At 38.5% G+C, this 11,162-nt stretch overlaps 2 long non-coding RNA genes across 2 annotated transcripts in view; both read left to right on the forward strand.

The window, feature by feature from the left end:
• The window catches only part of LOC122235714, a 32,831-nt gene extending 22,446 nt beyond the window's left edge, over nt 1-10,385 (forward strand). The window contains exon 4 of the long non-coding RNA XR_006213732.1: nt 9,920-10,385. This is a non-coding gene — a long non-coding RNA (uncharacterized LOC122235714). The remainder of the gene's footprint in view (nt 1-9,919) is intronic.
• Nucleotides 1,708-6,179, forward strand: LOC122235719. Its single transcript, XR_006213739.1, has 3 exons — nt 1,708-4,653; nt 5,423-5,588; nt 6,147-6,179. It is a non-coding gene; the product is annotated as an uncharacterized LOC122235719 (long non-coding RNA).
• Nucleotides 10,386-11,162: the final 777 nt, after the last annotated feature.

Raw genomic sequence — 11,162 nt, forward strand, 5'->3', positions numbered from 1 at the left:
AATTCAGGACATCCATGTGAGTGATTTACAGAAAAGTTCTTCAGCAAGATATTCACGCAAGATATATATGAGATGCCGACATCTGGGTGATACATCCTATTTGAATGGCATAATGGTTTCAAACGCTGTAGTATAATCACATTTAAGACAATTCCATGTATAACAGTACTCAAAAGAACAAAATACTTAGGAAAACATTTAACCAAAGAAGTGCAAGAATCACACTAAAAACCACAAAACGTTGTTGAAAGAAATTAAAGAAGATTGAAATAAATGTAAAGATATGCCATGTTCACGGATCAGAAGACAATAGTGTTAAAATGGCACTATACCCCAAATTGAACTGTGGTTTCAGTATAATCCCTATCCAAACCCCAACTGACTTCTTTCCAAAAATTGGCAAGCTAATTCTAAAATCTGTATGTCAATTCAAGGGACCGAGAATAGCCAAAATGATCTTTTTAAAAAAAAAAAAAAAAGTTTATCTATTCATTTTGAGAGACAGCGAGCATACACACCCGTGCAGAAGAGCAAACATGAGCGAGTGTGAGTGGGGAAAAGTGTGAGCAGGGGAGGGGCAGAGGGAGAAGGAGAGGGAGCATCCCAAGCAGGCTCCATGCTGTCAGTGCAGATTGCAACACGGGGTTCCATCTCACAAACCATGAGGTCATGACCTGAGCTGAAATCAAGAGCCGGCCACTTAACCAACTGAGCTACCCGGGTGCTCCAAAACGATTTTGACACAGAACAACAAAATGGGAAGACTCACACGCCCTGGTTTCAAAACCTACTTCAAAACTACAGTAATCACGGTGTGGTACTGGCAAAAGAACAGACATGTAAGTTGATGGAACAGAACTGACAGTCCAGGAACAAATCCTCACATTTATGGCCCACTGATTTTCAACAAGGGTGCCAACACCATTCAACGTGGGAAGACTAGTCTTTTCAAATGATGCTGGGACAACCGTATATCCCCATACCAAATAATGTAGTTGGATTCCTACACTTCACACCCTACATATAAATATTAACTCAAAATGAGTCAAAGACCTAGAAGGAAGAGCTCAAGCTATAAAACTCTCAGGAGAGAAATCTTTATGACCTTGGATTTAGGCGACGGTTTCTTAGACATGACACAAAAAGCACAACAAACCAAAGGAAAAATAGATAAACTGGACTTTATTTAAAAATAAAAAAACAACCCAAAACTATCATATGTCTGATACAAGTCTAGTATCCAGAACATCCAGAATATATAAAGAACTCTTAAAACTCAGTAAAAAGACATCTTTGTTCTTCACCTAAGTGACAGCCTCTGTTCCCTGGGCTGTTGTTACATCCTCAGTCACCTCATGTCTCAAAATGGCTAACCCTGTACCTCTCAGTTTCAGTGAGCATCTTGAATTTTTCGAATGATCTGTCTTCAACAAATGTGTAACATGTGTTAAGAAGAACTTTTCCTTCCAATTTTTAAATCCACACTTATTTGAAGGAGAAATTTACTTTATATATGTGTCTAACTGCTGACTTATTTTTTTATTTTTTTTAATGTTTACCTATTTTTGATAGAGAGAGAGAGAGAGAGAGGCAGAGCACGAACAGTGGAGGGGCAGAGACAGAGGGAGACACAGAATCCAAAGCAGGTTTCAGGCTCTGAGCTGTCAGCACAGAACCCAAGGCGAGACTTGAACTCATGAACCGCGAGATCATGACCTGAGCCGAAGTCAGATGCTTAACCAACTGAGCCACCCAGGTGCCCCTAACTGCTCACAAATCACCAAGGGAAAAACTGGTGGTGGTTATTTGATCATCTTTCTAACCCACTGACACATTTTCAGAAAACTTTTAAAGATATTTTAATATAAGAAAATTCTTTCTTTTTTTCTGATGGTAGCTAGTGCAGAACTTCAAATCTCAGCTCATATGTGTATGTATCTGCCCTGTGATTGAAACAACTTCTTAACTTGGAGACAAGCATTTACTTAGCCCACAAGGCAATTTCTTTCCTCCACATTTTGTCATCAAATTCTAAAGTGTTTTGCGGAAATACCTACTATATCAAGAGCAGACTGATTCAGAAATATGCAGACCTATAATACTCCTTCAGTATGCATTTTAAATGTAGAAACATCTGACCTCTGAACCACTACCAGTTCCAGTCAGAATTCTGAGATAAACAATACTAATCCCTGGTATTTAAAAAAGAATGTTGGGTAAACTTAGTACTTAGGAAATGCAAGTGAATTAATGGAATTAACTCAAATATATAACTTGAATTGAAGCATACTGATGGAGGCACCTTAACTAGATGTCACACATAATATCTAGGTGCCCCATTTCTGAGCCTTCTTAAATGACCCGCTATTTTTACCAGAGCTGGGATTTTCTACCTTTAATATAATAGCAAAATAACAATTCAGCATGTTCCCAGAGTAAAAACAAGGATTGTGCTGATATTATATTTACAACTACATCTTCCCCCGTGTTATTCTTTTATCTCTTCCTCTGCTCGGGGTCTTTTATCAGTCAGTCAGCTAAGGTCAGACTCACCTCAATGGCTCAGCACACCAGTCTTGTTCCCATTACATTTGGAAGCAGAAAATCTGAATCTTTACAATGCTGACCTTATTGTTTTACAAGCTATTGATTATGGCTATCAAGTTCCAACAGTTCACTAGGGTCAGTCTCTGGAAAAGAACAGGCAGAAAGAGAAGCCACATTCCTCTTCTTCCAACTGCACTGACTTCTCCATTAGTTAGATTTTGGTGTAATTAGAATGAATCACTGCAAGACGCGGCTGCTGTCTATTCTATACCGCCACTCTTGATTCACCTAGATTTTTGGCCATACATCAGAGTACACATCTGGTAGGTAATGAGGAATGTACAGAGTGGAAAGGGGAGGTCAGCGAGAAGTGAATGGGTCCTCTATAGGAATGAATATAGAGTTACTGACACGCAAATAAATGGCATGTATCACAATCCACAACACTTAGGAAGTGTAAATCTCATATCTGACATACCCTTTGGCAAGAGATAGACTGTATGAATCTTTTTCACATCACTAGAGCAGTTTTATACAAGGATACCCTGTCCTGACATAACTCTCAACCTCAAAATGCTTTCCTTATCTATCAGGAATATATTTTTTCACTGTAAGTTTTTCAATGTGTTATGCCTTTAATACAATAATCATTAAACCACAGCATTTTTGTTTCATATGTAATTTTCTCCCTGGACTGCTTTTGTTCTAATCTTATGATTTTTTAAAATAATATTATTATTTACTTGAATGCTTACAACATTCTAGACATGGTGTTAGGTGATTTACATAATTATCTCATTTAACCTTAAGAATCCTATGAGGTAGAATTATATTATCTCATTCATGGGTGAGATGGCTGAGGCAAAATGAGATTAAATACTTTGCTCATAGATACACAAACAGAACTAGAGTTCCAACCCAGGAAATATATCTCTAAGCCTGAGCTTACCCACTGTACCATATTGCCTTCTTTTCATTAGCTGAACACATGCATGAACTAACCAACTACCCACCCACCAACTCTGTGTCTGCCTCTTTGCTTGGTGCCGGGAATACAAAGGTGAATCTGTCGCTGTCCCTTAACTATATTGCAGAAAAATAGCACGTGCCAAATAGTTTCATTACAACGGTATAATTATAATAAAACAGCTAATATTTATTGCTCATTATGTGCCAGACACTAATTGAAATGCCTTACCTACTTTATCTAACACAAGCCTAACCATTCACCTAGGTAGGCACTATTGTTATCCCTACTTTATAGATAAGAAAAACAAAAGAGAGGAAAATACAGTTGCTTGGTCAAGGACAGCCAAAGATCAAGGGGTGAGTGTGAGATACAAAGTCAAGTCGAAAGTGCCACAAGACATAGAGATGAGGGGCTAGATTTCATAGAACAGATGGGAAAAATCAGCGAAAACTTCATGGCAGAGACAACATTCGATCTAAACTGTGAATTCTTAGAGGAGGTAAGAGGGTGAGCTAAGAGAAAAACACAGAGCAAATACGGAGAACGGCAAATACCGCAGACGAAACTGTAACTGAGAGCAGTAATAAATAAAGATGCTATGCATATTTTGATTCTCATGGCATTCTTAAATTAGTATTATTAAATGATATAATGGCAAATAGGCTACGGAATTTAACCTGCAATTCACCTGTGAAAACCGAGGCAAACATGCCATTCAAAACTGTTGCACACACTTTCCACATTAGACCTGGATTCTAGTGTATACTATAATGACATGGCACCCAGTGTCTTCCAGTCATTGTCTCTGTCACTGGTATGATCTCAGGACAGATTTTCTCACTTCAGTGTTTGTCAAGCACTGGATCAGTCCAGGGTCCAATGAAGCAAACAGCACAGTCATAATGGGTTGATTTGAGGAGGGTTTGTTTTCATAGAGACTATACAAACTTGTGGATGGAGTACAGAGGGAGCCCAAGGAATGATGCAGGAATCTGGGACCAGTAGTAATGGAGTCTTTCCTCCCCTCAGCTTACAGGCTTGAGGAGAGGGAGAGGAGAGACCCAAAATGTGAGAGAATCAGTAGAGAAGGTGGCCTTGAAGTCAGCAATGACCTTCAGTGGAAGAAAACAGCCAGTGTGAGAAAACCTTGAAGGGAGCCATGAGAATAAATGTCTTAATTTCCTTTAAATCTGAGGGTGGGTGGGTGGGATTTCCCATTGGCCTAAGCCAACCAGAAGACAGAGGGCATGGGCACCACAGAAGTAGTCCGTATAAGTCACAGGGCAAAGAAGGGTTATGGAGGCACCCGGAGGGGCAAAAGAAAAATACTGAGTACCTGTACATAAAAATGTGCTCTGCATATATATAAGGACTGCAAATTTTTCAGGAATAGTGGTTTGAATAACTATTGAAGTTTGAGGAGATGCTCCTGGTTTATACTGAATCTTTTAGATCATTATAGAAGATCTCCTGAACTTAGTGACTACCTTAACAATGGATTTCTTATGCTTTCATAGTAAATATACACTTCAGGCACTAAGATATTCAAGTAATTATGTTGTAACTCTTTTTTTAAATTTTTATTTATTTTTGAGAGAGAGAGAGAGAGAGAGAGAATGAGCGGGGGAGGGGCAGAGAGAGAGGGAGATACAGGCTCTGAGCTGTGAGATTCCAGGCTCTGAGCTGTCAGCACAGCCCCCCGAAGTGGAGCTCAAACTCACAAACCATGAGATCGTGACCTGAGCTGAAATCAGACGCTCAGCCAACTGAGCCACCCAGGTACCCCTTATGTTATAACTCTTGATTCAGACAAAAGAAACTCCAAGAAACACCATGCGATATTTATTTTAATGGCTGAGGCTTTTTGAAATAGGTACAGGGTTTTTCATGAAAACTTCCATTTAGGTCGGTGGTTTGTAAATGTAGCTACACAGTGAAATTACCTGGAGAGATCTGAAAAGACTCATGCCTGGTATCCACCCCAGAGACCCTGTTCTGTCTGGCCTGGGCTCCAGCCTGGGCAACAGAAGTTCTAAGATATTCTCCTGCAGAGTCTAATTTGCAATCAAGGGTAAGCACCTCTGATTTCTTCTATGATCTTACTGTTCCTGTCAACTCAATATGACATTTAGTCCTCTTCAAAATCAACCATAAGTCAATAAACTACATGCTCAACTGAATCACTGAATAAACTGAAATTAGTACATGAACCCTGCCACCTTCCCTTTAGTTTTCACTCCATGCCAACCTCACCTGAATCAAGCAATTATGTTCTACATGGAGAACCTACATTTTATCCTGAAGTTGCCAAGGAGACAGGTCATTAAGGCATTAATATGTTTATACTATGGTCATGATAGTTTGGCCATAAGGAGGAACTACAAAAGCAAAAATGTTAAAGGAGGCTGCCAGACATAAAGAAAAGAGCATGGGCTTTGGTATCTGAAAACCCTAGGTACTAATTCTGATGCTATCTCTTACTACCTTACTAATCAAAGTGTGGCCCATGGACCAGCAAGCACCATTAGCATCACCTAGGATCTTATTAGAAGTGCAAATTCTGAATTCAAAGGAACATATGTATCCCTGTGTTTACAGCATCATTATTTACAACCATTATTTATAACAGCATTATTTGGAAGCAGCCCAAGTGTCCGTCCATAGATGAATGGATAAAGAAGATGTGACATGTATGTATATATTTATATACATGTATATATATATTTATTTTTATTTTTAAATATATACAATGGAATATTATTCAGCCATAAAGAATAATGAAATCTTGCCATTTGCAACAACATGGATGGAATTAGAGAGTATAATGCTAAGTGAAATAAGTCAGAGAAAGATAAATACCATATGACTTCACTCATATGTGAAATTTAAGATACAAAACAAACAAGCAAAGGAAAAAGAGACAGATAAAGAGGGCACCACACCAAGAAACAAACTCTTAACTACAGAGAACAAACTGATGGTCACCACAGGGTAGGTGGGGGGGGGGGGGGGGGGACGGGTTAAACAGGTGATGGTGATTAAGGAGTACACATGTCATGATGAGCACTGAGTGATGTACGGAATTGCTGAATCATTCTATTGTACACCCAAACTAATATAACACCGTATGCTAACTATACCAGAATTAAAATGAAAACTTAATTTTAAAAAAATGAAAAGCAAATTCTGAGACCCCACCCCAGACCTATTGCATCAGAATCTACATTTTAATAACACCTCTAGGTGATCTGAATGCACATGAGAGTCTGAGAAACACTGATGTACTAGTGGTCCTAGGTAGAATCGACGCTGTCAAGATTTTTTCAGTTCTTAGCAATGATTGCTCCTCACAGCCTAAAATGGCTGTTGGAGCACCATCCATCATATCTATGTTCCTGCCATCAGAGAGAAGAAGAGGGGGCAGGAGTGTAGGGTAAAGATACACACTCACTTTTAAGGACACTTTTCAGAAGTCACACATATTTGCCTACATCTTATTGGCCAGAACTTAATCTCATGGTAACACCTAGCTGCAAGGAATACTTAAAAGTAGTCTTCATTCCAGGCATTCTTTTTTTGATGTTTATTTGTTTTTTAGAGAGAGAGAAACAGACAGACAGAGCATTAGTAGTGGAGGAGCAAAGAGAGAGGGAGACTCAGAATCCAAAGCAGGATCCAGGCTCTGAGCTATCAGCAGTAGGGCTCAAACTCACGAACCGCAAGATCATGACCTGAGCCAAAGTTGGATGCTTAACCGACTGAGCCACCCAGATGCCCCTCAGGTATTCTTATAATAGCTAATAGTCAGGAAGGTTTATTACTGATGAAGTAGTAAACAGTGAATACTGAGAAACAGCCAGCACTTTGTATAACATGGAGCCTTGGGCATATTACTTAACCTCCCTAAATCTCATATTCTTCTATGCAAAATATAAAAAATAATACCCACATAAATTATTTTGAAGGTAAGATGAATGTAAAATGTCTCACACATAGTAGAGACTCAATAAGTAATAGCTCTTATGCTAGGAGTGGTTCAGGAGCTCAATCTTTATATAATATACACTGCTGGTTAAAAAGTAACAAGTAAATGTTAAATGTTATTGCAAATATTAAAAATTATTTCAAAATATTATCCTTTAAAAAAAACAGCTACATGGGTGCCTGGTGGTACAGCTGGTTAAGTGCCTGACTCTTGATTTCAGCTCAGGTCATGATCTCACGGTTGTGGGTTGTAAGACCAGGCTCCATGCTGGGCATAGAGGCTGCTTAATATTCTCTCTCTCCCTCTCCCTCTATCCCTCTCCCATTCACATGTGCATGCTCCCTCTCATAAATAAACAAACAAACAAATAATGAAAAACAGCTATAAGCAGATCCTGTGGAAGGTTTTATTGATTCCAGTGGCATTTTCCCTTCACTGCAAAATGGCAGTCTTATCCAGCATACTTTATCGCTCCTGAATGGAGTTCTACATATGAGAAAAAGCAGTCTCGCATAGGAGTTAGGAGCTGGACCCTGAAGCCAGACAGTGTGAGTTTGAATTTGACTCCATTATGTTATAGCTAGGCAATTTTTGCCATTGCTTTTCAACTTCTGTAAAGCTAAAATAATAATACCCACCTCACAGGTTATTAATGAGGATTCCTTGAGTTAATATGAGTAAAAACACTTAGAAAAGTGCCTAGCCCATAATAAGAGTTATGTGAGTGTTAGCTATTATCATCAGCCATGCAATGTTGGGTGAATTATGTGCTAGGAAAAGTCTCTTTCACCAACAGGACTTTTCTCTTAATAATGAATCAGTTTACCAACCAGGATTTAGTTAACATGCAAAGGTCACTCACATAGCTAATTCTTGGCTTTAGAAAGTGTATGAAAAAAAATCAATGAATACACAATTAAAAAGAAAAGGAATTAAAGTTTTCATATTCACATTGCCATCTCTCTTAGGAGCCTTCTTGATAAATACTAACTGATACTGTAATCAATAAAGGGAAAGATTTGAAGATCACGCCTCTCAAGAAACAGGCAGCAAATGGAGAGAAAGTTCATTTAAATCCTCTAGGATATAAAAGAATACTTAATTTCTGATTAAATATTTACTTGAATGAGGGTGATTCAGAAAATGCCTTGATTATAAAAAGTTGAAGGTTTTCCCTTTGACAGGGGACAAGTTCCTGCCCCATTTGCATGCATGTGGTTTATATTGTTCTAACCTAATGAGATATAGAATACCTCCTAAACATTGACACATTAGAGGCATGCTTCACTCAGCATGAAGGTTTGAGACATCAAGGATACCTTGAGCATCCTCAGATTCCAACAACTTGTCAGACAAATTAGCACCTTCTCAACCAAGGGTAAAATTGAGTTTCACATTTCTCCCTGGTGGAGGGGGGGAGTAGAGAATGAAGAAGAAAATCACTCTGGTTTAATACTTCCCTTGTGAAGACAAATACAGAGAGGCTTATCATCTCTGCACGGCTCTCCCTGACCTCCTGATTTTTAATTCATTGGTTTTAAATGATCCTTGACAGTCGAGATCCTTTTGTCAACTTTGATATGCTTACCACAGAAGACAGACACTCTGGCCTTTATTACCTATTTCTGTTTGTGTGCATTTAACATGCTAATCTAAAAAAAAAATGAAATTCTGCCAATATGTGATGAAAAAATAGATAATACATCATAAATAAGATCACACTTTAAATGTCTCATATGGTCAATTTTTAAAAAACTTTTATAGGCATTTTAAAAATTCAGTTGAGTACAGTTTGTGGGCTGAGTTAACAACTTCAGGGAGTAAGAGGATCCCACTAACAGTTTTAAAATTTTTCTGTGGAAGCCGGAGATAAATGCCTTTGCAGTTCTGTAGAGAATGAATGTATCATGTTATCCTTTTTTTTCTACAAGTAACTTTTCATTTTGTAAAGTAGAATGAAATACATGAAAAACACTTTGAAAGGTATTTTGTCTATTATTGTCATTATAGTGAAGCCATATCCTTCTAGACAGTAATCTTATAGAACCCTTAAGCCTCAAAAAAACTTGAGAAAATTATTCAACACCCAAAAAAGAACCTCTCTGTGGCTAATCAAACCCCACACACCTAGCAATAGATGGCACGTTAAAAAACAATGATGTGATTCTGGAGGGCCTGGCCAGCGAGGGAGGGTGTTTCTTTGACACACAGATTGGTCCACTTGCTCTGGGGGAAGAAAGATGAGCTGTTACCCACAGCCATTCTCAGCAAAGCACTTTTTTCAGCAGAACTTAAAGCAGGTAGGAGAACGAACAAAATGCAGAAGAAGCAAGAATAAGATATGGAAAGAGAACAATCATAGAATTAGAGAACTGGAAGAAATCTGAGAAATCATCTCCTCTAATCTTATTTTTCAGGAAACAGGAATCTAGAGGCACTGAGTGACTTTCCCATTAGTCACATCACTACCCTGACTCCCAGAACAATGTTTTCGCATTTTCATCAATGTTTCAGGGATCTGCAGTGATAGTGGCCATGGCAGTAGCAGCAGCAAAGGCACTATATAATTATCAGTGGTGGGTGTTCTCAACTGCAGATGCTGTGGCAGAGAAGACAATCAGCAAGAGAGGACCAGAAGGTGTGACAGCTCTGTGGAGGAAGGAGCAGGGTGGAGGGTTGTTACTTAGCACCCAGCAGCCTCGGGACCATCCAAGGGCCACTTTAAGAACATAGATCATTTAGAAGACCACTGCTTCATTGCCTGGGAAGCTGAATCAATCTCTGCAAATATTTTCACCATCTCCCTGCCCTCCCACTGAGTTCCTTCATTAATTCAACTTATAAATCCAGGTGTTATTCAGAAAATAAAATATGAGGAGAGAGATTACCTGAGAAATTTGATTCATCACACAGACACTGGAAATAACTACAATATTCTTTTTATTTGTAATTCAGATGAAACTAACATTTGCTGGATGTCTATTTTGTGCCAGGAACCGGGCTATGGGTTTCCATTTAGGATATTTTATTTCCTCTTCACAGTAACACTTCAAGTCAGAGTCTTATTACTACCTAGCTGAGGAAACTGAGGTTCAGAGATGTCTGCGAAATACATCCAAAGTCATACTGAGTTGAGTTACTAAGCTGGGATTTTCCCCCCATGTCTTCTGACCATAAGTTCTGAGATTCTCCACAATGTCATACTAAGGAGACACACGGATTAGCTATGGAGGAAGATAGTCCTAGACCCAAATCTCAGTTTGAAAGTCACTAACCATGAGATCATGAATGAGTGACTTAAGCTCTCTTCTTAATGTTTCTTTATCTTCTTTATAAAACAGGGAAAATAAAACCTGTCTTGAAGAGCAGTTGTAAGGATTACATGATTCCAATTACATGACTCAAACCAACCCATATTACAAAATATGTGATATGTGTACATTTTTGTCCATTTTTTACTGCACTAAAAAAAACTTAGCACTCAAAGCAGTATTTGGCCTCTGTATGTGCTCAATAAATATCTGTGAAATAAATAAAAATGAAATCACCTGACATGCAGGAGTTCAATAAATGACAACTATTATGCAAAGGATAGAGAAAATCTGTTCTGATTTCTGCAAAATCGCCATCTCCTTATAATGCATTATTAAGAGATTTTAA

This window comes from Panthera tigris, chromosome F3 (genome assembly GCF_018350195.1).
Source record: "Panthera tigris isolate Pti1 chromosome F3, P.tigris_Pti1_mat1.1, whole genome shotgun sequence".
Lineage (NCBI taxonomy): Eukaryota > Metazoa > Chordata > Mammalia > Carnivora > Felidae > Panthera > Panthera tigris.